The 26662-nt window shown below is 40.4% G+C and overlaps 1 protein-coding gene across 4 annotated transcripts in view; it reads left to right on the top strand.

Moving 5' to 3' along the window:
* RARB (retinoic acid receptor beta) overlaps positions 1–26662 on the top strand; it is a 346244-nt gene that overhangs the window by 12634 nt on the left and 306948 nt on the right. Inside the window, exon 1 of one of the 4 annotated variants that reach the window (XM_009938783.2) lies at positions 15799–15825. The exons of 2 other annotated variants lie outside the window; for them this stretch is intronic. The gene's annotated coding sequence lies outside the window, so the exon portion shown is untranslated. Of the gene's footprint in view, positions 1–15798; positions 15826–26287; positions 26358–26662 lie in introns of those variants that run through there. One more of the 4 variants, XM_075418997.1, reaches the window with a different exon arrangement.

The raw sequence follows: 26662 nt of genomic DNA, 5'->3' as shown, positions 1-26662 counted from the left end.
TTTGAGGCTTGTCAGCAGTGTTATTTTTTTTTGCATTGTAGGAGCAGCTCTAGTTACATGCCAAAATATGGTCTTATTTTTAAACTGCAAAATAAATGAAACCTATGTAGGAATGGAAACTTTGTTGCGTGCCAGGTTCTGACCACTTTACTCCCACTGGAACCACTAGGACCACTTTTGCAATCTGCTCTGCCTTTATAGCATTAAGAGGTATTTCGCAATGTGGGAAATACTGGAAAAAATAAGTGCAAGAAAGGCAGGAAATCTGCCAATGTCCATGTCTTTTTTTATAAAGTTCTTATAACCTACTTGCTGAGATGCATTTTATACAGATATCAAATTTAACCAGACTTCTGTTATGGCCAGCTAGCCTCCATTTCACTTCCATAGAGAAGAGGCAGATCAAAAAAATTTGGTACCTAAATATTTTCAACCTATTCATAATTTCATTATTTTTGGCCTATTTTCTTAAGATAGTAAGACTTATGAGCTTGGAGGCTGCATTTGTCAGGCTTCTTTTCTTCCCATTTTCCCCAATCTTTAAACTTTTTGTCCAAGGTAAGCAGAACTTTAAAAATTCCAGCAAGACAGGGATTAAAACAGATGCAAGGGGTTGAGAAGGAGAAATACGGTACTAAAGAAGAGATTGGTTTTCTTTAAGAGTATCATCCTCTGACACTAACCCTGGTAAAAAAGGCCCAGATGTTTTGCCTCCAGCAATGTGCAAGCAGTCAAATCCATTGAGGGCTTTGGAAAGAGGCTCTAGTGATTCCGGGCAGTCACTGACTTTCAAGTTGTGTGAAAAGAATGGAACAGGTATGTCACCTCATCATCCCACTGTAAAAGGAAAGCAGAAATTTGCGTTATTAATCCAGAAGACTTCCTGAGTGGATTGCACCTGGAGTCTCAACTTGGTCTTGAGCTAAAGTCTTCAGAGCAGTTACAGAGGTAAGTATAATCAAGCTGAGCTGTGAAAGTATGATGAATGCTAAAGGAGACAGCAGTTGCAATTATGACGTTTTGAAAGCATATTCAGTCAGGTCGTACAGATTACCAAGAACTAGCAAGACCTAAAATGTTTGCTAGTTTTGATAGCTGAGCAGTTGTTCTTGATGACACTTGTGGCCCTGGTAGCCCGTGTGTCTGGGTTTGACCGGGATAGGGTTAATTTTCTTCCCAATACCTGGTATAGTGCTGTGTTCAGGATTTAGTTTGAAAATAATGTTGATAACATACTAATGTTTAGTTGTTGCTAGGTAATATTTATACTAAGTCAAGACTTTTTCAACTTCCCATGCTCTGCTGGACGAAGAGGTACACAAGAAGCTTGGAGAGAACACAGCCAGAACAGCTGACCCAAACTGACCAAAAGGATATTCCATACCACATGATGTCATGCTCAATATATAAACTGGGGAAGGTGGGTGGGCGGGGGGTGAGATTGCTACTTGGGGCTGGCTGTGCATCGTTCAGTGGGTGGTGAGCAACTGCATTGTGCATCATTTGTTTTGTATATTCTATTAGTATTATTATTTTTATTATTCTTTCTTCCTTGGCTGTCCTATTAAACTGTCTTTAGCTCAATGCACAAGTTTTCCTTTTTTTTTTTTCTCCATTCTCCTCCCCATCCTGCTGAGGGGAGGTGTGTGTGAGTGAGTGGCTGCATGATGCTTAGTCGGGCTGAGATTAAACCATGGAAGTCCTGTTTGGTGCCCAACATGAGGCATGAAGGGTTGAAATAATGACAGATCTGACTAGAGTGTGTTAAAGCAAAACTGCTATAAGCATTCATTATATTAGTTTAATAGTTGCTGGTCACAATATTGTATTATTTGTTTACATGATTGTGTTATGTGAATCTTTACTTGTTATAGATATTCCCTACAGTGCTGTTTATCACCTCTGGGAAGTGGATCAGAATTATCCTTTTGCTATACTGAGTAATATCGGCTTCTGGTGTGATAACATTATTGGTCATGAGACTAATTTGATATCTGTATTCGGCATTGCTGCCATTTCCGTACCCTGGGTGCCATCTCTCAAGAGTTATTAGTAATCTCACTCTCTGCCGATTTTCCCAGGAGAACCAATCTATGGGGAAGACAGGGAGCAATACTTTCTCTTCTGCCCTCTCTTTCTCCTTCAGGCTGCTTACAACAGCTCTTGAGAATTTTGAATATCCTTGGGATGTTCAAACCAGGCTGTTTGTATTGCTATGTCTACTGAATGTGTTTCTGGTCTTACACTTGTTTAAGATTGAACAACTGTTTAAGAATACTACCCAGAGATCTTCCCTGAGGCAGGATAGTCACGGGTGGCGTGGCATGTGGGAGAATATGGGCAGGTATCTAGAGAAGATCTCACCCGCAATGGTCTGGAACTTCACCCTGGAACAATTACAAGGCCCTAATGAAGTGATATAATGTTTGAAAGATAAATGCTGTGGCTATTCCAGAGAGGCACAACTTGCCACACTGTGCTGGGCCCTGGCTGGCATTTGCCAAATGCTGCTTGATCTTATGCAGTACCATCAGGAAGAAGAGAGGGGAAAACCCCCATGACAGGCACTGCGGTGACTCAAACCCCTGCGTCAGGCACTGAAGCTGAATCAGAGAACAACCTGTGCCAGTATTAGTCATCCCTATACATAAGAAGAAATGCACATGAAATTCAGCTCGTTTAGTAAAGGATGATGAAGAAGCAGGACCATGAAGAGAACAGGAGGGAGAGACAGAACTAGAGATAACCACCTGATCTCTATCCCTGGGTGAACTATGAGGTATGCGGAAAGATTTCAGCCTTTGTCCAGGCGAGCACGTTATCACCTGGCTGCTCCAGTGCTGAGATAACAGGGCTAGTAGCCTAGAATTAGAGGATAGGGAAGCCAAGAAGCTGGGATCCCTTTTTAGGGAAGGGGGCATTGACAAGGCAATTGGAAAAGGGACACAAGTCCTCAGCCTTTGAAGGCGACTCCTGTCAGGTATGAAGGAAAGGTATCCCTTCAAGGAAGATGTTGTATGTCACCCAGGCAACTGGACCACCATGGAGGGAGGTATCCAGTACCTGAGGGAATTAGCTGTGCTGGAGATGATTTATTATGACCTGGACAAAGCGCAGTTACCCACAGATCCAGGTAAAGTCCAGTGCACGTGACCCATGTGGTGGAAATTTGTACGGATTGCACCATTGTCATATGCCAACTCATTGGCAGTACTGGCCTGGAAAGACAAAGAGGCACCAACAGTGGACAAAGTGGCTGGCCAGTTCTGGCAGTATGAAGAAAATCTCTCTTCCTCCCTACTGGCCTGTCTCGGCTGTGGAAAAACTGTCTGAAAAGTCCAAAAACCTGTTGGAAAAACTGTTCCAGTGACTCAAAGAGGATAGGTCCTGCTCACCACCTGTACGGACCAGTACCTCAACTATTAGGAGTAAGCGTTCCTCTGCTTAAGAGAGAGAATGTAGAGGGTACACACCACAGGCTACCCTGTGGTTTTACCTGTGGGACCATGGAGAGGCCATGAGGAAGTGGGATGGAAAATCTACCTGAACTCTAGAGGCATGGGTACGTGAATTATAAGAAAGAACAATCACAAATGGGGGTTCTTGCAGGAAAACTGCCGCTCCAGGCTCCAGTGGGCAGTTCCCTAGACAGAGTGGAAGGGCTGATCTGACTCCTGATCATGTGGAAAGGACTTCCAGTCTGTTTTTACAAGAAGTGAGTAGCAAATCCTATGACCAGGCCTAGAGGGACCCTGCTTCTAGCCAGGTGGAGGAAAGCCAGGGCGAATGCTGACAGAAAGTACCGGGGGAGACTCGAGGGTGACCCTTAGGGTTCTGGAGTCTGGGATACAGAGGATCTGGGGGCCACTATGCTCCAAATGAAAAAGAGATTCCAGCAGCATATGAAGGCGTTCAAGCTGCTTCAGAAGTGGTTGGCACTGAAGCACAACTCCTCTTAGCGCCATGACTGCTAGTCCTGGGCTGGATGTTCAAAGAGAGGGTCCCTTCTACGCATCATGCCACTGATGCTACGTGGAGTAAGTGGGTCGCACTGATCACACAGAGGGCCCAAATGGGAAACCCCAGTCACCCAGGAGTTCTGGAAGTGATCATGGACTGGCCAGAAGGCAAAGATTGTGGGATATCACTAGAGAAGAAGGTGATGTGCTGAAGAGGCCCCACTGAAAATAAACCGCCAAAAAATCAGAAGCAATATGCCACGTTCACGGATGGGTCCGCTTGCATTGTGGGAAAGCATCAGAGGTGGAAGGCTGCTGTATGGACTTCTATATGACAAGTAGCAGAAACTGCTGAAGGAGAAGGTGAATTGAGCCAGTTTGTGGAAGTGAAAGTCATCCAGCTAGCTTTAGACATTGCTGATCGAGAGGGGTGGCCAGTGCTCTATCTCTATGCTGACTCATGGATGGTGGCAAATGCATTGTGGGGTGGCTACAGCAGTGGAAGAAGAACAACTGGCAGCGCAGAGGCAAACCCGTCTGGGCTGCCCCATTGTGGCAAGATATTGCTGCCTGGCTAGAGCAGCTGGTTGTGAAAGTGTGTCACATGGATGCCCACCTACTCAAGAGTTGGGCTACTGAGGAACATTAAAACAACCAGCAGGTGGATCAGCCTGCCAAGATTTAAGTGTCTCAGGTAGATTTGGACTGGCAAAATAGGGGTGAATTGTTTATAGCTCAGTGGGCCCATGACACTTCAGGCCGTCAAGGAAGAGATATGACATACAGATGGGCTTGTGATCGAGGGGTGGTCTTGACCATGGATGCTATTGTACAGGTTATCCATGCATGTGAAATATACTGCAATCAAGCAAGCCAAGTGTGTAAAGCCTCGGTGGTATGGAGGGTGATGGCTGAAGTATCAATACAGGGAGGCCTAGCAGACTGGCTGTATCACACTCCCACAAACTGGCCAAGGCAACTGCCGTGTGCTTACAGTGGTGGAAGCAACGACTGGATGGCTGGAAACCTACCCTGTGACCCATGCCACCGCCCAGAACACTGTCCTGGGCCTTGAAAAGCAAGTTTTACAGTGACATGGCACTCCAGGAAGAACTGAGTCAGAGAACGGGACTTATTTCTGAAGCAACTTCATAGAGACCTGGGCCAAAGACCATGGCATTGAGTGGATGTATCACATTCCCTATCATGCACCGCCTCTGGAGAAATCGAACAATACAGTGGTCTATTAAAGACTACTCTGAGAGCAATGGGGAGTGGGACCTTCAAACACTGGGATACACATTTAGCAAAAGTGATCTGATTGGTTAACACCAGGGGATCTACCAATTGAACTGGTCCTGCCCAGTCAAAACTTCCGTGCACTGTACAAGGGGACAAAGTTCCCATAGTGCACATGAATAATATGTTAGGGAAGATAGTCTGGATTTTTCCTGCCTCAGACAAAGGCAAGCCTATCTGTGGAATTGCTCTTGCTCAAGGACCTGGGTGCACCTGGTGGGTGATGCAGAAGGGTGGGGAAGTCTGGTGTGTACCTCACGGGGATTTGATTTTGGGTGAGAACAGATAATGAATTAAACTGTATGATGTTAATTGCTCTGTAAGCTTGCCACTGTATGTCATTACTGCTATACTTGTTATATGCTATGTCAATGGTATTACAGTAAGAATCACCGAGATTAATGAAGAATGAACTTTGATGAAACCGACCAAAGTGCAGCGGTGATGGAACCAGAAATGACATCAGCATGCAATAATCCAGCATTACACACCATCCTCCTGCTGTGCCTGCTGTCACCCGTCCACCACACTGATGCCTGGTCCTGCTTCCCTGAAGGAGTGGACTTCGCACCATCTCTCCTGCCCTGAAAGACTGTTATGGCAGATAGAGCCTAGAGTGGTGGATTAAATGAACTAAATGGATGTTTCAGAGGGATGGCCCATAGACTAAGGGAATGATGTGTGTGTGTGTATATCAGAAAACAGTAAAAATGGTGTTGATTAATTGGAACATATTGGAGAGTGTAAGACCTGGGCATGATGTAGATCGTATAGAATAAGGGGTGGATATTGTCCTGGTTTTGGCTGGGATAGGGTTAATTTTCTTCCTAGTACCTCGTATAGTGCTGTGTTTTAGATGTAGCATGAGAATGATGTTGATAACATACTAATGGTTTAGTTGATGCTAGGTGGTGTTATACTAAGCCAGGACTTTTTCAACTTCCCATGCTCTGCTGGATGAAGAGGTGCACAAGAATCTTGGAGGGAGCACAGCCAGGACAGCTGACCCGAACTGACCAAAAGGATATTCCATACCACATGATGTCATGCTCAATATATAAACTGGGGAAGATGGGTGGGCAGGGGGTGAGATTGCTGCTTGGGGCTGGCTGTGCATCGTTCAGTGGGTGGTGAGCAACTGCATTGTGCATCATTTGTTTTGTATATTCTATTAGTATTATTATTTTTATTATTCTTTCTTCCTTGGCTGTCCTATTAAACTGTCTTTAGCTCAATGCACAACTTTTCCTTTTTTTTTTTTTTCTCCATTCTCCTCCCCATCCTGCTGAGGGGAGGTGTGTGTGTGAGTGAGTGGCTGCGTGGTGCTTAGTTGCTAGCTGGGGTTAAACCATGACACCGTTGTTTAAGGATAGCATATTGCTTAGCACAAGTCCTTGTGTGTTTGACAACAACTTGTTTGTAGGCCAGTGCTGCTGGGTGGTGTTACACTGTTGACACTCAAGACTTTTATCTCACTGATAACATTTCATGAAGAGCATTATTAGTAGTGCATGTGCTAGGGAATGTGTAGTATTTGAGGCTGAAGTTGATAATGCATAGGATTACAACACAGAGGCTGGTCTGTTGGACTGCCCTTCCAGATCTGTTTGTTTTTGGTACTGAACTTCTGATCAAGTTGTAATCTGCAGAACAAAAGCTCTTACATGAGGAACTGAATTCACCTTGGGCGATGCATAGCCCTTTTTAGACTGGAAAATGGGCATGATGGATTTATGTTCTGAGCAGATAGCCCCTTGGCTCAGATGACTAATTTTGTGCATAGACCTCCCACTTTGTACATTTACGCTGCTTTTGGGGGTGGAGTTGTAACATTACTTCTATTTGCAGTTGTCTAATATTTGCTACTTATATCTCAATTCATAAGATGAATCTTCACTTTGTACCTAAAGGGAATTAATAATGGTCTTCTGTAGGCTTTTGGCAGGGCGTGGTCAGCTCTATGGATCTTTGACTGTAGTAATCTCATTGGCAAAATTTGTAAGTTGCCATAAATTTGATTCTTTTTTCTGAAGCCTGAAATGACCTGTATCTCTGAGTTTTAGAAAGAAGATGAATATTAACAGTGTAAAAAGGCAGTTAGATGCTAAGCTCCCACTGACTGTATTTGGTGCAGAACTCCTATTTGTATCTTTGCAAATCTTAATTTTTGCTTGGAGTGTATGGTGGGTGTTTAAGGAGATGACAAAGAAGCTACCTTCTACTTCTGGAGTCCGTAATTACAAATACACTGACTTTGGTATGAGAAACATCAGACAATAAGTCTTGGTGATGGTTAAGTTAATTCACTTTTAGAAGTTCAATAATTCATCTAAGAAGTGTCAGCAGCTGGGTCTTGTTAATGGTAAGCCTTTCATTTCTGTTAAATCAATTGTGAATAATAGAATCCTTCAGAGAAAAATGATGAAGTAAGCATTGATTTCCAAATTGGATGTCTGATATTGGAGCACTAATAAAATCTAGAGCAAGCAGCAACTAGGACCTCATACACACTGATCACCTAAGTAGTAATCAGAGAAGATCAATGATTTTTGTGTATGGTGGTAGACCTGTTAACGTTTCATCTGTTGCCATTCATCATTGTGTCTATAATATCATTTTTATAATTGTTTGATTTTTTGGGGTCTTAATAGTATGCATTGAATCAAGCATATACTGTCAAGCTTTTGTGAAACAGGAGTGGCATTGTAGTATTCTCTGCTGTTTACTAGCTGTTTGTCTTACTATTTTAGACTTTCTATAGTGATGGTCAAAGTAACGTCTATGTATTTTCCGATAAGGTTAAACCTTCTTAGAGGGGTTCCAAGCAGACTTCGTGGAGTCCTCTGTTGCTGCCTCTTGCTAAGCTATGAGGAGCTGTGTTGCTCACTTGTTTGCAGTCCCATTCAGTCTCACAGGGGTGTTACAAACATCTCAGTAATGATGGCAAAGCTGTCAAAGAGAAAGAGTTGTAGAGAGCATCTTCAGAACAGTCAGACTTCTGGCATGGCTTCCTCTGCAACACCTTCCTTGGACTGTTCCCCAGGTTCGCCTTCTGGCTCTGTGCACTTTGTTCCAGGCTCTCTTGTGGTGTTGCAGGGGGCCATGACTGTCTGGATGTGTCAGAGGAGGAGATCGATGCTGACATGGCTGGATTCTGGCCTTTGGTGGCTTTAATAAGGAGCACAAAGGTTTTTGTAATGGGAGCATCAGTGAGTGATCTGAGAGGGAGCAGTTGATGGTAGAACGTCCCACCAAGGTGTGGGAGGCCACAGGCTTTTGTGGATGGGATACCTGTATGACTTGAATGTTCAGCCTTGGAGTCGGTGAATTTTTGTAGTACAATGTGAAGGTTAACAGATTTGTGAGTCTGAGGTAGGTTTATTTGTTTATTGTTTAATTCTCTTTGAAGGCTGAGTTCACTGGGTTTGTTTAGACCTGCTAGGCACTGGCTTTTTCTGTCCAGTATTGTGGATCCCATTTTGTTTAAAGCTATATTGAATTTGTATGGAAAACCACATACAATCAAATCTGCTTCCTGTTGAAGTCAATGGGAGTTTAGGTGAAAACTGGACCGGGATTTGGCCCATAAAACATAGCAAGAAAACAGTTGTAATAAAACTCTTAAGGCAAATAAAATGTTCTAGCAGGTGTTCATAAATGTGCTTTATGCTCATAGACTCTGTTAAATGTTAATACTGAGGTCCTGCAGAAGCTGCACATAAGGACTGTGTGAAGGAAGCAAATGTCTGTTAAATGTGCTGTGCAATATTGTAGCAAAGGTGGGTGGCAGTGCAATGCCACGCTACCTATTAGACTGAAATATGAAAGCTATTAGAGATTCTGCTGAATTTTCAGTTTGTGAGGGAGTAGTTTTCAAGAGAGAACATATCCTATAAAAAAAGCTATGTGTTGTGCAAAATCAGAAGCGTCTTTGTCAGTGTATGCAGTTTTCTTTGATGTATGCAGAGCTTATTAGGGGCAACTACTAACATACTGTATTAACAATAAATTTAAAATAAGACAATACTTGCGAGGAAGATAATAGCTGAAAAGCAGTTTTGTTTTTTGTATATTTCATTTTCCTTGAATTAGGTTTTTTTCAGGCGTTAGACGAGCCCACAGGCAGAAGTCCTAACATGACCCTGAACGCATTTTGAGGATAATAGGTGTTGGCAAGATTTTATATGTAGAACTTTGTCTTATGCTAACTCTTAATATTTTTTTAATCTATCACTTCACCACAGGAGCTTTCTGGCCTTCCTCCTTTCTGAGTTCTAGGGGAAGCATTTGTTGGCTTTTTCAGCAGATTTTGCAGCGTGGCCTGAAAGCTGGTAGTTTGTACTGGCTTGGTTTCTTCTAGCGTTTGGTTTCATTAGGATTCAGGTCAAATCCATGGGACAAAAAATTATCTCTGTGTACTGGAGTCAGTTCCTAAAATGACACCATGAATGCGGCAGTCATTGTTACAATGTGTTTTGTTGGTGTTTGATTAATTGAGCGAGTTATCATCTCATCAATGCTCAGTCATTGTGTTGCAGGATAAAAGCAACCACATATTACAAAGATACTCTCTTTCCCGGTTAACTTCTTAATTTTCTGTGCTAAAAGAGAATGTATTAGCTTGGAAAACACTAAGATTGCAGAGTGAGGGGAGGTCTTTCACACGACATTTAGATCTATCAAGTTACAAGCATCGCAGCTGCCCTTGTATCGCATGGCGCTGTCAGGATGTCCACACAATGTCAGAAAGATTCTTCCACTGTTGCCTTGGTCTTGTCCTCAAGTGTTTGTTCCCTGCAGTGGCAGTGCTGGCATTTTTTTAGCTGATGGGGATGGAGGTGTCTCAGAAAACTTGCTTCATTCCATTTCGTTGTAAAAAAAACTGAAGGATCCACTTGCATGGTGAATTCTCATCATTTGCATCCTGAACAAAATTGCAGCACTACCAGGGTCGTGGGAGCTGTTAGCTTTCTCCTCTGTAGTAGTGCTGCACTAGCATGCTTATGAATTTTCAAAGCAAGGCTGAACACCGCAACCAGCTAGCAGGCTGGGAGCTCCAACATAATACCATATCTTTTCTTGTAATCCTTCTGGTACAAGGAGGCCTAGTGGAGAAGAAGGGGGGGGGGGGGGGAGAAAAGAAAAAGACTAGGAACTGTTTTTAATCAAGTGGAAAATATGTCAGTAGTTCCCTTATAAGTTGTGGCACTTCTGGAATAGTGATATTCATGCAGAACTTTTAATCCCTGCAGTACATTACAAATGCATTGTGTGAGAATTAAATGTTAATTGAGGCCATTATTTTATGAGTGGACTATTTATATAGTAAAGTTATTTGAAGTAATGGGCCATGAATGCATTTTGTTTATTAACTTCCATAGTGCTCATTCTTCTATATCTTTTCTTATCACAGAACAGTAGTTTTGAAATGGAAGGCTCTCCAATGACATTAAGACCTGCAACATATAAGGCATGTTACTTATAGTGTGTTTTGTTGGTTACGAGATATGAAACAGAATACAGTCAAAGCCTTTGGAAGATTGAGCTTTCGGGTGACTTTCTACCTGAGGAAAAAATAAAAATACAGAGGAAAAGGATATTTTTCCCCTTTGTTTAAAACTTGCTTGATTCAGGTACTAAAGTGGTCTTCTCTATTTTAAAGATGGGAAACTGGGGTAAGGAAAATGATTTACTTTGTCTGGCATTATGAAGGGAAGTCTGTCAGACAAGGAAATTAAATTGAGATCCCCTAAATGTCAGGCCAGATCCATAAGTGCTACAGTATCCTTCCTTTCTTTTCTAAAATGTCTGTCATAACTGTATACTGAGTTTGAGATTTTATAGGATTTCCATAGGACAACAGCTTTGTGTCCCTGAGGGTGTGAATACCCACAGGTTGTATAAATTCATCACTCTTTGAAGCTGAGCCTACCGTATCTGTTATTAAATCTGAAAATAAGACAGTATTAAACCAACATTCTTGTAATAATATTTTGGATTTCCTTCTCTAATTGTTTAATGGAATTAATATGACCATTTTAGCTATAAAGTTGGACAGCTGCAGCAGGATGTGATTTAACTGGCTCTTCTTTCAACACATTCTGGCAAACTTTACAATATGCAGCATTAGAAAAGTCCTATTTATCTGTCATGTAGCTTTCCTGCACTTCCTTCATTTCCAGTTATTTATCCTTTTTTTTTTTTTTAAAGGCCAAGTTCAAATTGCTCCTCAGATCTTGGTTATGATAAAATGCAGTGCAAGGCAAAAATCTTGCACACTGCCTTCCCACTCATCAAAGATGCTTGTGTGTGAGCAGTGGTTTCCTGATGAACTGCGGCACTAAGTGAAGCAATGTGTAGTTATATGACTTGTCTGTTCGTCACATCTTATCATGGTTTCCTATACATGTTGAGAGGCCGTTTTTGTAGTTCAGTCTTTTGCTTGTTCCATCCAAACTCTGTTTCAAATGCTTTTGTTGGAGGAAGGAGAATGTTAGGAAGTTGCCTACAGATCCATGCTAAACTCTAGTTTTCTAGTAAAAACTGATTTTTTTTTTTTCCTGGCGTGCTATGTGCTTATGAAATTTTGTAAGCATTTATTGTTTATCGATGTGTTATAGCACGCTTAGGCTCTGGACTTTTGAGCGTTGCCAAATGAACACAACAGAAAGAGCAAGCTGTTTGTAAGGGGTGAGAATTGTACTTATATAGTAATTGTGTGCTAATAATACAGAGATGGTGTATGACAGTTTAGTGAGGTTTAAATACCACTGGGTTGACTTGGCAATCTGTAGTGCTCAGGGCAGTGTGGCCTTTACCTTGCGGGCGTTGTTCTGTGCAGTTCTGGAGGCCATGGCCGGGAGAGCCGTTGCTGCAGCAGCTCCCTGCCTGCCAGCAGCGCTCTGCCCAGCCTGAAGTTCTGCCTCGCAAGTGGGACAGGCTTGTAATCAATTATGAAATTGAGTATTGTCTATTTTCTTGTAAGGTGCTGCTTTCTACCCCTTCATAATCGTGTGATGTCCTAAGATGCTTAGCTGGGAAAGCTTGCAGGACTTTTGCAGGCCACTAGGTTCAGCGTCTGGAGACAGCGGGTTATAGCGTGCAAAGACCCGTGGTGAAGAAGAACTTGAAAAACACCCACATGTGTGAGAGTCCTGAATGAAGTCAAGATTAAAGTAATTTATTCTGGATGAATTTAACAAAAAGGCAGCTGTTACCATTTTAAAAGAATACCTTATAAACTCATCTTCTAAAGATAAAAGCTATTGAGCACAAAACCATGATATTACCCCAGATACCAATTACTGCGGTTTCTTAATGTACTTGCGTTTTTTGGTTTTGCATTTATTAAATATTTAGAAGTTCAACTGTAGATATTTTTAATCAAAATCAGAATTTTCTCAGAAAATGGGTGATTACATCATTTGCACATTTATATTGTAAGACATTTTAACGATATAAGCATTTTTTCATTTAGACAGCAACCATAATAAATTGAAATAAAATTCAGCCTTGATTGATGTTCTATGTGTCATGTACAGGGCAAGTCCCATCTATTAAATGTGGTTTGCCAAGGCAGCAATATTAGTAGCATTTGAATGTTTTTCTTATTAAGGAGAAAAATGGTCAGCAACATCAATACCGTCTGCTCCAAAGACCATGGTAAATGGAAACTGCCTGCAGCACATTTGAATTCCTCGCTGTATTTGGGATGAAGGTATGATGCAGGCAAAAGAGATTTTTTTTTTTTTTTTTTTTTTTATATTAGGATAGACTATTATGGTTCTTAGGATGAAAGAGAGAGGCTGATTACAACATAATGGAGTGTACCATATTCATCTCTTTGAAATATGACCTCACTCGGCCTTTTCCATTTTACAATCGATTCTCTCATTCCCTTAATGAACCTGTGCATTCATGAGTCTTCCTTGGAAGTATGCGCATGAAGTATTACGGTAGCAGAGAGTAATTGTCTGACAAGCAAGTGCAAGTAAAGTGTCTCTCTTGTAGTCTTGTTCAATAACATTATAGACCATTAATGCATCGCATCAAGTTCCATATTGTTTTGTTAAAAATTAGGTAACCACATTTTTCTTTGTTCATAGTTTTTCTAAAACGGTAGCTTCAGAAAACTGGTTCAACATCATCTGGCTTTATTTCTTTGCAGAACAGTATGTGTGCGTAAGAGATGAGCTATCAGAAAGGTACTCTTATGAAGTCAGTGCCATGTTACGAGGTGCTGAAATTGAATAAACTGTAATATTATGTTAAAGGAAGAGAGGAGGGGCTCTTTGAGAAGAAGAAAAACCTGTAAAGTTATGTAGGTAGTTACTGGAGTTACTGTCATTTGGAAGATGTAAATTTTAAAGGATCAGATGCCTAGTATGTGACTTTTGTATCTGTTAGCTTCTTTTGGCTACTAATGTGATTAGACCTAAGAAGAGAAGACTGTTATATTGGATTTTTTATTTATATATGTGTGTGTGTCTTGATGTGTATTTTTGGATGTATTTTTAATGTAAGTATAGATTGTTTATATAACTATAAGCCTATATGTATTGTACATAACCGTACCTAATTTGCAACCTATTTATAAATGGTTTAAATATATATATGCGTGTATAGATATAGTTTCTTCGTCAACCCATAGCTGGTAGCTGCCTGTTGACCTTTTCAACTTGCTACAAAATACAAAGCCACCCACTGGGTGATACTCTCAAGCAGGAAACAACGTGAATGGTACCCAGGATCAGACTACAAGCATAGGACTCACTGTCTTCACTGCTGGGAATCAGGAGAGCAGGGAATGTGGGACAGACTCCCTCCTGTCCCAGTCTTGCTGTAGTCACAGAGCTGCCAAGAAGGCTGAACCTTACTGAGAACTACCCTGGAGAGTTGGCAAAATCATATTGGAAGGATGTTGAGACTAAGCCACAAGCAGAATAAACGAAATAATAGAGAAAATTTGAGGAGCCTGAAAACTGACGCCGACACTCACATGCTGTACCTCGCTGGCAAGGGCGATGACAGTTTCCTTGAAATTGTAAGCATTTGGTGTATAGCCACCAGCACTGATTTGCTAAAAATGACCGCGAAATAAAGATTGAACTTGGAGAGAAGCAACAGTGCTGTCTGTTACGTCAAAAAGATAGTTCATCATGTCAGAAAGCAGTATTTTTTCAATCAGGTCAAAGTCAGTGTCCTAAAGTGTGAAAATTGCCTTGAACAGGAGACCTGTTCTGGTCATGAACTGTTGCTCAGGAACAGGAGTAAGAAAGAAGTACAGGTAAGGTTAATTTTACAAAACGTCAGACAGAAAAAAAGCATCAAGTTTTGGATCACATTAGGTGTATTAGAAGTTTTTTATTAGTTTGGAAGAAAAAGCACTCTTGCAAATGTAATGTACGCTCTTCTTTTTAAATCATATCTTTCAGTTGTGATGAAACTTTTGTTCCCGAGCAGTATGATGCAAACACGTGAGTGGTTGCTTTTTCACTTTGCCCTTCTCCCTTAACCTGCTCTGTAGGACTATGGATCTTGTCAGTTTTTAGTAATTTGTTCATTTGGATTAGTGTAGCTGACTCCATGCAAGTGGAATTAGCTGTTTCCTTTTTTAATGGAAAACTTCTTTGAAAACACTGCATCCTTGTTGTTGTTTTGATAAAGGAACCTGCAGTATGCTGTCAAGATGTTTCATTGTGGTAGGGAGTTCATCTGTAATATTAGGGTTAGTGAAAACTGACAGTTGGGGGGTGGGAGTGTTTTGTTTGTTAAATGTGACAAAGAAAAACCGTGCTAAAGATTGCTGGTTTTGTTATCTAGGGAATTGTGGCCAGGATGGTTGAAAATGCCATCAATTTAATCCATGCAATTTAGTGCCAGTTCTTTTTTCTGCGGCTGATGTTACTTGCACAGGAGTGAGACTTCTGCCAAGCCAAGAGCTTGGTCGTACAGAATATGGTTTTACTTGGAGGTGACCCCAGAAGCCTGACTCACTGATTGTGTGTAGGAGAACCTACTACATTGACCATCACCTGCTTCGGGATGTAAACTCCACTTGCGGTATATCTGTAATGTTTCGGCATCTTCATCATCTCATCATTCATGTAGCATACGTACTCTTCTGTTTTCGGCAGGGGCTCTGCGTCTCCCGGGTACAAAGTGACTGAAGAAAACATCCATTCAGTGAGGGTACTTACGTGTGTGCTTGATGGTTAGACCAAAGCCACAGCTGATGTCAGTGGGATTGAATGCTTGTTTACTTCAGGCCTTCCACAAATAGGAATGGGTTTGTGCTGAAATGCCTTGGAGTAATGAAGAATGAAATGGTCTGTTCTATAGCATGTTGTATGCTCTTCAGAGGACTTGAGGATAATTTTTTTACCCTGTGTTAAAGATGAAGAAAAGTGAACTGTTTTCTTGTTTTCTTGTCTCAGTCTGATCAGAATCCTATCACAGTCCTCGCAAAGCAGGCTGTGAAGGATCACTGTCTCTGTCCTGAAAAGCATCAGACCTGTGACAGGACATCTTGCTGGGAGGACAGACGGAAAGCCTGGTCTGCATCGTGGTGAGTGATTTGTTATTTAGTGTTATTAAGCAGACTTCTGGAGGCTTTTGGTTAAGGTTCATCTTTCAGAAGATTCATGTGTGCTTAGGTAATTTACATTTTGTGTTTGGTAGATAAGAGGAAATAGGAACCGTTATTTTTCTGTGGATATGTTAATAACCATGTTCAAGAGTTAAATTCACAAAGACTTCCTTATTCTCAATTATCTCTTAATCATCTTTTCACTCTCCGGCCAATTAAAAATACAGATCTTTTGGTCTCTGAAAAATTTTAAGTTGAGATTAAATTAAAAGTCTAGATTTGTTTTATTATTTGTTTTCTGATTTTTTGAGTTCATAAGGATCATGCATTTTCAAGGTTTTTACTTTGCATTCTCAGGGATAAGGAACTTGGCTTAATTTCTAAATGAAGGATGCAATGGTTAAGTTGTAGCAGTACAACAAAAACTGCAAACTACAAAATTGACAGAGTTGGCAGTTCATTAAATGAAGTCTGAAGCAACAATCTGCGGTTGTGAGGCGGTAGTCCAGTGAAGAGGGGAAGCTACGTGCCCACAGTCCGTCTCACTTTTGCATGCAGAATTTACTGTATTGATCCACTCTGGAAAAGAAATAACTTACCATTCTTTTTCTAAAATATTCAATTCAGAGTTACTTCTCTGAAGTATTTTGTGATGGCATGGTCTACATCTTAAGTTATTGGACTGCTTTGCTTCCCGCTTTCAGTGATGTTTGGTTTGTTACCTGCTCTCGCTCTGATACTTTAAAGGTTATCCTGATAATAAGTGCTAGGAAGGTGAAGTGTATTGTCTCCTTGGATGTATTGTGCTGCTGTGTTTATAGCTATGGAGATCAATGCTATTTTTGCTTTAGAAAGCTTTTTCTTAAAATAGAAATGACCATCTGATACTGTGCTTTTAGAAAAAAAGATTCCTGTAGGAGTATTTCCGAATCATTGATTCTGATGATTTTAGATGGAGACACAATAGCTGAAATAAACAAGGACAAACTGTTTTTAAAAACATGGAAGAAATTCCCCTCTCAAAAAAAAGACAGAAAAAGCAGTGAGAATGGAGTCTAAATGTAGCACTCGCTGCTATAAAATCGTGTCTGACCCATTGGAGCAATTTCTTACTGAAGGCTGACTGCAAGCCAGTGTAGCAAAGAACTTTCTAAATTCCCAGAAATGGAAGTGCTTTCTTTATACATCTTAGATACATTTGTGAGCTGACATTTAAATGGATACAGGTTTTGTGTGGGATGCATGTGAGCTCTTAGAAGCATTGCTGTTTGCAGGCTTTTGAGGTTAGAAGAGTGCCTTTTTGGGACAAATGCTTTTTCAACAATAGGAGTGAATTTCACTACTATGTAGTATTTCAGGCTGGATTGTTGCCCCACATTTGGATTGCCCAACTAAGGACTGAGAAGAAAGAAAATACATCAGTTGGTGGTGGTACCAGCAACCTGACAGGCTCAGTGAACTACTGTGCGAATTTGATGATTCACGTAAAAGCATAACCTCTCATTTTCTTGGTTGTATTGCTGCCTAGTGTAATGTTCCACTGTCTTTTGTATGAAATCTCTTGCAGTAGAAAGGGTTTGTTGGTTCACAAGATGTCTGTGGCCCTTTTCTCTCTTCAGAGTTGAATTCTCCTAGGAAGAAGAGGCAAAGAGAAGTACACAAGATGATAGACTATAATAGATTTTTGTCTTGTTATGAGTGTTTCTAGAACTAGGTCCGATGAAGAAGGTACAGGTACAACTAAAGAAGATGAACAGCTACAACTAAAACCAAGACAGACTGTTATTTTGTGTTAGACATTAACGGGTGTAATTTTTTTCTAGACTTTCTAAAAGTTCTCATCCCAAAGTGCTAGCCTATTAGAAACGTTTTAAGAATATCGAATGGAGAAGCATGTGGTAGACTTACTGGAACCGATCCTTCTGCAGGCATTGTGGTGTAAGGTAACTCAGGGTTATTGTCATGCTCGGAGCTGCTTGGACACTTGGCAACTTGGACGTCATAGAAGATTAACAGGAAGATGTAGGAATGAGTAGTAGGGTGAATGTTATTAATGTTACTGTTGTATAGCGATCCCAAAAGATGAATAAAGAGAAGGTAGAATTTGTGGGCGATATGAAATGAAATGGAAGAAGGCTGAGGAACTTCAGGGAGTATCTAGTGAAGCTTAGGGAATAGCCACTGTGATGGCAGCTGAAATTTTGCAGCTGACAAATCCAAGTAAAATCTTCCGAGTACATAATTTGACCTAATTGCATGTTGCTGAATATTAAGTTAACTACATTTGCTGCAGGATAAAAGATACCAAGTTAGGCTTTTATCTGGCTTTAAAAAAAATAAAAAAAAATTTATAAAACAGAATGGCAGTAATTCCTGGTTAGTAGTTACCACTGGTTTACTTCATGATGCTTTATAATAGGAATTCTTCATTTTGTTATGCAACGCTCTTAAGAAAAGACAATGAAATAGAGAAGGACTGCAGGATGGGCAGAAGTGATCTGTGGCATTGGAAGGGATTCCTTGTGACAAGGTACTGAAAGAAATAGAACCAGCTTAGTTAGGTTAGCAGATGAGCAGTCAGTGGGGTGTGTATCTATAAATGAATTATGCACTTTAACTTGCAGCAAAAACAAAGAACTATGTTGAAAGGCAATAATGATTGAAGTATTTTTTATTTTAATACAACACATAATTAACTTCAGGAATTTGAAGCAAAACAGATATCACAGTCTAAATGTGTGAATTCAAGAAGAAAAACTGATATTTACATGCATTATTAGAATTTGTGCATTAGCAGAAGTTAGGATAAAAACCACCACCTTTCTCTGCAATGTTTTAAGGCATAGTTATAGGAAAAAAGCAAGTTTATTATGGGCAGGTTATTCTGTACTTCTGCATTTTAATACACCTTTCTTCTCTGTGGTAGTAGCCACAGATGGGCCTGAGTTTGCATTAGACAGAGCACAGATCTCGTTAGTCTGCCCATTTTGATGGTTGTTTTTTTTCAGGATTCTTACATTTTTATGCATCTCCAGTGCAGCAGAAAATATGTATTTCTTCTCCGAATACTCTGAAGTCTCAAGCTTCTAGTATTTCAAAAGGGAAGAAATGCCCCCAAAAAAGAAAAAAAACAATTTTTTTGAGTGCTTATTCACAGAAGAGGAGATATTTCTCAATAAAGGAAGTCTCTTGACAAATACCTAGTGAGAAGTATTTATCTAATTGAGAGTGTATTCATGGAAACGCCCTCAAAAGCAGATTTTGAGTCATACCGAATGGTATGTTCAATCAAGGATTCACTACACAGTTGTCAAAGGTATATTCCAGGATGGAGGGTGTACTTGAGTGTATTCACGTATTAGATGACTATGTGGTTTCACTGGGTTTTTTTGTTTGTTTTGTTGGGGTTTTTTTGTTTGTGTTTTTTTGTTTGTTTGTTTTTTTCTTACCATGAAAACCGACACTGATTTGGAGGAGCCTTAAATCCTGGACGGTGGTGTAGCTTGTGTGTTTTTCTGAAGCAAGGTAAATGTGCGGAACTTATTCAAGTCCACTAGCTGTTATGAATATATATGCTTCTCCCACGGCAATGAGCTACTGCCCATTCATAAATATCCTTATTCTTGCTGTCCGTAATGGGACTCAAAAGACATTCTTGTTCTCGTGGCTAGGGCTGCATTTGCAGTGGAACTGCATATATTGTGTGGTGTAAAGTTATAGTTTATGACATTTGCTTTTGTTAGGATTTCTTCTGGGTAATCAGCATTTCAGCCACAGCTCCCTTTATTTGGAAAACACAATCCTTGTAGAGAAGAATGTGATTTTTTTTTTTTTCCCCGTGAGGAAAAAGCACTGGAGTCACAAACAAATAATTGCACTAAAACCGATTTGGAAATTTGTGCAGGGTGGAAGTGGAGGTGTATGTCCTCCCTTAACATAATGTTCCCCCATATTCCTTCCTAGCTTTTCACCAGTGTAGTGGGGTTGTAGCTTTTTGTGTATTGGAGGATCTCATATTTACACAAGGTGAAACTAATTGCTGTGCAGCCAGCCTGCCTTAAACACATGTACCACTTTCATCTTGAAAATAAGCAGAAATTAGCTGTTACCTAATTCTTCTGGTTATTCAGTGCAAGAGCTGGGTTTTCAACTCGTGTATGAAATCCAAGTCTGACTCTGGTTGTAAACTTCTGTTTCTTGTCATGGGTTCGTGAAGAAATGTAGAGCGTGACTTATTGCAGAGAGTATTTGGCTGGCCCAGACCCTGGGGCTGATCAGCCTTAGCAGCGTGCTTTGTGAACTCCCATCCGTTAGATACACTGGCTGCCTTTAAGTTTTAAACATGATGGGTGTTTTTCCCTTCAGAATGTGACCATAGGTGGAGAGCAGTGGAAACCGAAGGATGCTGTTGCAAGAGATTAGCGTGATAATTCTCCCATGTGCGTGCGCAACTTCTTTCAGCATTAAGGGAAACTCTGTGCTCACACTGATATTAGCAAAAGGCTCTATTCTATCCTCAAAGAGCAAATCAAGGAAGATTTTTTTATATAGAAAGCATCCTGCTGCTTCCAAAGAAGTTCGCTTTGCAAAGCACAATGATAAATAATCTTACTTCTTCGGTCATTGTGTTACCAAGCGATACTGTTTTCTGCTGTCACATTCGGTGAGACTCGTGAAATTCAGCTCTGTTTGGTGAGATGGGCCAGTAGAGCTGCGAAAGGCGATGTGCTGGGCTGGGTGGTTGTGGACTCGAGCCTCAGATGCTTTAGCTGGGCAGTTTTCCAGCGTACGTCACTCTGACCTGCCCTGCCAGCTGCCAGGCAGGAAGAGTAGCGAGGGCTGGGCTTCACGGGGAGTGTAAATACGGTGTGTGCAGGGCGGGTGTTTGGCAGAGCGCAATAATTCCTGCCTCATTTTGCACGATGTAAGGATTTAAATTTCTTTTCCTTACTGTGCATTTGCTGAAAGTGCTGTAGCAGATGTGGGAGATTCTGTTTTGTCTTTGAATTATAATAAGCATTTTTTCTCTACAAAATTGTTCGAAAAAGCTCCAGATATTTAATGCTTTCTATGAATAGACAGAAACTAATTTAAATAGCTGCTTTTTGTTGGCATATAATTTTATTTTAATGAAACTCAGGCATATCACTGAGGATTTCCCCTTCTTCTTAAACATAACAATACTGGGGTGGGGGAGTGGAATTTTGTGAGGGTGCTTTTTCCTTCTTTTTTGGGTAAATTTTAGTGAAAGACACAGTAACTACTTATGCTGTTTGGTGAAAGAATTGATTATATTCTGCCTTAAACAGGAACCACCCAATGAACTGTAAAGAAACTAAATTGTAGGGATGGTGTTACAGTAGAGGTACAGATCCTGTTCCAGAGCGTTTACATGTGAAATTAATTTTAAGCTCATGCACTCCGCCTTGGTTTTAACAGAACTAATCAAGGACGTAGCTAAGCCTGTGTTTAAGTGCTCTACTGGTTGTGGCCATAGTAAAGTGATTTTGAGTACTTGAAGTCTAAAAGTCAGTCTTCTTAATGCAACTTCTCTGACTATAGCACAATCCATAGAGGAGGAAGGAGAGTAAAAAGCTTGTCTGAACATGAAGCGCAGGTGGTGCCAGGTGAGCACTTTGGGGCTGGGTGAAAGTCGAAGCGCAGCCTTGTGCTTTGGTACCCCTGTGCAGTCATGGGGCGATGCTCTTCAGCCCAAGGCTTCTGACAGAGCGACCCAAGACAGAATGCAATGCGATTTTTTAGCAGGCTGGGATGTAACAGGACCTTCTGAGGGTAGGAGTCTTGCTTGAGAAAGCTTTAGAAACTCAGAGATTAGGCAGGTGAGGCATCAGACTCCCTGAAAGAGTGGAAGTCTGGAAGGGAATAAAGAAGCTGGTGCTCCCCGAGCAGTTTTTGTTTGTTCTACAAATCCATTGGCTCAGTGCTGCCTAAATCCCTTTAGGAAGGGTGCGTCGCTTGTAATGGTGAGACATCATTCCATGCGAGAAGGGTGTAATTTAGTCGGTGTGCTCTCAGGTTGTGTTTGTCAGCTCTGGGAGAGGACCAAATTGCTTTAGAACCAAGCCACAACGTAAGGATGGTCTGAAAGATCACGTCTGCATGCCCTGCGCTGCCTCGCTGCATCTCCTGGGTTGCGTTGCTGCTGTGAAGGGCTGCTTGTGCTCTCCTTACTTTTTGCATGTGCTGTCAGGGCAGGTAATGGGAAAGTGGAAGGTGATTAGAGGCATTCAAGCTACAGCTGACATTTGAGGAGCCCTTAAATATTTCTGTGTCGCAAAAAAAAGCACTGCCATTACTTCTGCAATGTGCTTCCACTCACTGGAAGCTTCACGTTGCATAAATTGTACGTAGTTTGTTTTTCTTTTTAATTTCTTGTTGTTAGTAACTTACATTTTTGAAAATGGAAATCATTATAAAAAGTAATTTGATTTTGTCCTGCAAAATCCATTTGGTTATTTTCATGTATGTTTTCAGTTGGCTTTATTTTCTTGTACCTGAAGTCATCAGTGTAAACTCTGATTTGCAGGGCTTTGTAACATGGTAGGGGTGAAGTACGTTTCTGTAAATGAGAATTCAAAATTATTTTTGGTAACAAATAATGCCCTAAATTTCCCGAGAATTTCAATATTAATGTCTGTCATTGAAAAATCCCTTTTTTGTTTTGTTTGAATATTAAAATCACAGTCCTGTTACACTGATTGCTATCTTTGAATTATCATACTCTGACTACATTTACCTGTAGTATTCCTTTATAATTATTAATGAAAAGTGTTATTTTTTTATTCAGTCTTTTTTAGTTAAAATCTAAGTTTTTTTGAGATGGTTTTTGCTTCTCTAAATGGAAAGAATTTGTGTAATGGTTTATATGATCAGAGAAGTGACCTCGTGCATTTTGAAATAAGCAGTAACACAGCTAATTAAATAATGATCATCACATAGGCTGGGCCATGCCTGAAATGCCTTGAGATTTGCATGTCAAATATATAAATGCTCTTTAACTGGGAAATAATGATGAACTGAAAGGCTGTTAATATCAGAAGAAACAGACAAACTCAACTGAACAAGCTCCTTTAGCTTCTAGTGTTATATTTGAAAACATAAATTTCAGTTTTATGTATTTATCTTAAATTAGTTAAGGCGTCAGCATTGGTAGTTACTGGTGGTTCTGGTCCTCCTCAGATTTCAGAGTTCAATCTGAAAAAAGTATTGCTTCCCCTTCATGTTTTAGGAGAGGAACCAAGAGAGTCGTTGGCTATACACATCCTGAATGCCCTGCTCCTAAATAAAATATACATGATGTATTGTATAATATAATATAGTAATAGATAATATAATATAATATTATATAAATAATACATACAGTGTTTTTTTCCCTAGGTATGAATCTTGCTAGGTCTGATTCTCTCATTTGTATTAAAGGTCTTTTGTTCTACTGTTTATGTCTTGACAGTGTAAAGGTCTTAATGATCCCTTTCTTTTACTACAGTGATGTAAGGTAACCTTATTAATACGAGTAAAAATTTGGCTTAAGGTTTTAGGTTGTAATCTCCCGTGTGTTTAGAAGTCTTTGCATGCTATCTTATGCTTTGTCTCTATTAAAGAACAGTTTAACTGTGGGAAGGTTGCACATCATTCATTTGCTCTGAGGCTAATATCATCATTTCCCTGCAAAAATGTCATTTGTGTCACTGCATATTGTGCTCTTAAATAATATTTAGTTCTGTGACCTCGGTTCACCATACCTTCCCAATTGTCCATTAACTTTCATCTTCAAGCAAAGGCAATCTTTGCTGTATGGATACTAGAAAGAACGCAGGATAAAATTGAAATAGGTTTCAAATATATGATACCTTGTATGTTTGGCTCCTCTTGTACTGTTCCTTTTAATAATTCTAAGTAATGCCATGCAGCCTGAGAGGTAAAAGTCAAGAACTGAAATTGAGGGAGGGAAGGGGCTGAGGAGGAAGGAAGAAGAAACCTTTCTGACATGCACAGACCAGGAAAATAGAAGGTTGAAAGTACCGTGTCAGGTTGTATCACCTTACCACGCAACTGCTGTCATTTATTCAGTAATTAAGTGCGAATACGAACACCTTGGGCCTGTTTAATTTCTTGTCATGGCAAACCAACTTCCATCTTTTGTTGTTTTATAACACTTAGATAAAACAGTGGTAATCATTTTAGAAAAATTTGAGTTATCTGGACAAGTTAAGACATCATCTTAACACATTTCTCCTTCCACCTTTGAAACTTGTGAGAGACGGATCAGACAGAGCTTTCAACAGCTAGCAAGCTACAAGGAGGATTTGAATAAAATTAGTAACTTGAATATACTTGAAAGAATAAGGAAGGCCTCATATACTTTGTTGCTGTAAGGAAGAAAACTCTTTGCAATGCATGGATCTTTTTTTCTCATCTCCAGCTGCTTGTTTCTGGGTTGTTTTTTTTGCTATTCACTGGGAATGCCTGTTATAAAACTCACTGAGGATGGCATCGTGAACTTGTCTCTCTGCAGCTACCAGCTCAGTCCAAGTGGTTCCTCCCTCTCTTACCTCCCTTCCCCCATGCTTTTTTGGACATACATGGAGTGAAGTGTTTAAGTTTTTCTTCCATACCTGTTAACACTTCTAATTCCTTTTCACAACTGCTGGTTTTCCAGCTTTGTGAAGCTCTTACTGTAGGCAAATGTTGCACATTTGGGGCTCACTCTAAGATTCAAAATAAATTTTATGTCAATGTGCTGCTTTTCACACATTTAGAGCACGTTTTAGGCTGTGGTGTTGTTAGGGGTGAATCCACCTAACAACAAAAGGTGCAGAACATTTGGAGGGACAGGTTTAGAGCTGACCGGGGCAGTGTCGTTCACAGAAAATGGTTTTACCTGTTTATCGCAACTCAGCATTTAGTCCTTGTCTCCAGATTTCTTCACGTCTTTATACCTTTTATAGCACACCATTAGTTGCTTTCTGACTGAGATCATTAGTAACTTGTCACAGCTCACTCTGAAGAAACATGTCACATGCCAACTCTGCTTGTTTAGTTTATTTGGCTTGCTTGGCAGATTCTTAACCACAGGATGTGGGATTTTATTCAAATCAGTGAGTTTTTGTATGACTGAAGTTGACTTTAAGGAAGGGTTTTACTGAACAGATTTGACTTTACTCACAACTGTTTTGAGGAATGTATAGCTGTTTCCATATTTCAGTGGTTATTCTGAAACCTAATGATGATCAAATAATTTTGGAGCGTATTATTTCCTTAATGTGGGATCATCAGTGGTTTTAATTTTTTTTTTTTCCCTCACTAAACAATGCTGTACCGATGAGTAAAGTTATTAGCTGTACACATAGGCAGTCTACTTTACAAGGAATTTTTGCTGCTACACACATGCCAGTCTATTCTAGTTCCTTTGATCTGTGGGAAAGCCAGTCAGACTTCCCAGGGAAACCGTGAGCACTTGGATGCTGTGGAAACTCTCCCAGTGTTTGATTCACTGTTGTCACTGGAAGATCTTCTGTGCATTTCCGGTAGTGTTTCATCTAGATCTATACAACTGATTAATTAACAATTCATTGATAAGTAACAGGCGCAACTGCTGATCCTGAAGGCTTGTCTCAGGGGAGTGAGATAACCTATTGCTAATATGTAGGCAGCAGCTCTGATGCTCTCCTTGTTCGCTTCTGCTGTCTTCTGGACATGCCTCACGGTGGGGCTGCCTGCTGCCAGCGGTCACAGCAGTGCCACGCTTGAGTCAGAGACAGCTTTCCTACTCAGAAACCGGTGAAGAAGAATGAAAACCAGAGATTTTTAGGGATGTTGTCCTTTTATCTCTGAAGAAATAATTGGGGTGAGCTTGCATAAAAGTGGTGCTTGGCGGACACATGGTGTGTTACTTGCTGGAGATGTTAGAGGTCTCCCTGTCCAGGGGTCAGATGAAGTTTTGAAAAAAATGTGGATTAATACAATCTACCTTGAAGCCGTATTCACACCAGTGTGTTAGCTACAGCTGGCATTTTCACAATGACGTTTGATTTTATCCGCTGCGTAGTTTTCCACAGCACTGCTGAAAACCAGCCAAAGTGATGGCTGCAAAACTTCTCTGCATGTCACTGTATATTCTTATTTATACTGGTGCTGACAGATACAGAGCAGAATAACCCTGTGTTTGATACAATGAGTGAGGGCATCTTTGGGGCTAAATTTCCATTTCCTTGCTATCCTTATTGTAAGCAGGATTTGCATATTTAATTCTTCTAACTTATTGAAAAATGTATCCCTTTAGGTTTGACAGCTTCCCAAAGAATATTTTAGATTTCCCACACTGATTGTAGGCCATATGTTAGTACTAATTATATAAAGGAGGCATCATACAGTAGTGACATGCCGAAATGATCAGTGCTTTAAAGACTTACACAAGTGCATGCAAGCTTGGAGAAGTGCTGGAAGAAGAAAAGAGGAGCTGCAGGTTTTGAGCAGATGTTGGTGGCATGGTAGGGCTATCCATTGTCTTTATCTGTATAAGAATTTACTGAACTCTGAAGGGTTTGTGGGCTATTTTATGCTGCCATAGTGCAGGAAAAAGAGAATTTCCTTTTTGCACCTATGGATCTGCCAGAGATTCTTTATATATTAGATCATATGAAATGTTTAATGCTGATAGCCTCATTTCGCTGTGGAAGTAAACATTCAATGCACGGCTGTAGCTGAGGGTTTCTGTGCTTTTTTGTGCGTTGTGGATGTTCTTCTGAGGTGGAGTGGCTCACAGACATTTTATTTTTTATTTTTTGTCAGTTAA

Source organism: Opisthocomus hoazin, chromosome 4 (genome assembly GCF_030867145.1).
Source record: "Opisthocomus hoazin isolate bOpiHoa1 chromosome 4, bOpiHoa1.hap1, whole genome shotgun sequence".
NCBI lineage: Eukaryota > Metazoa > Chordata > Aves > Opisthocomiformes > Opisthocomidae > Opisthocomus > Opisthocomus hoazin.
The sequence above is the reverse complement of the archived record's forward strand: the minus strand, read 5'-3'. Positions and strand labels throughout refer to the sequence as shown.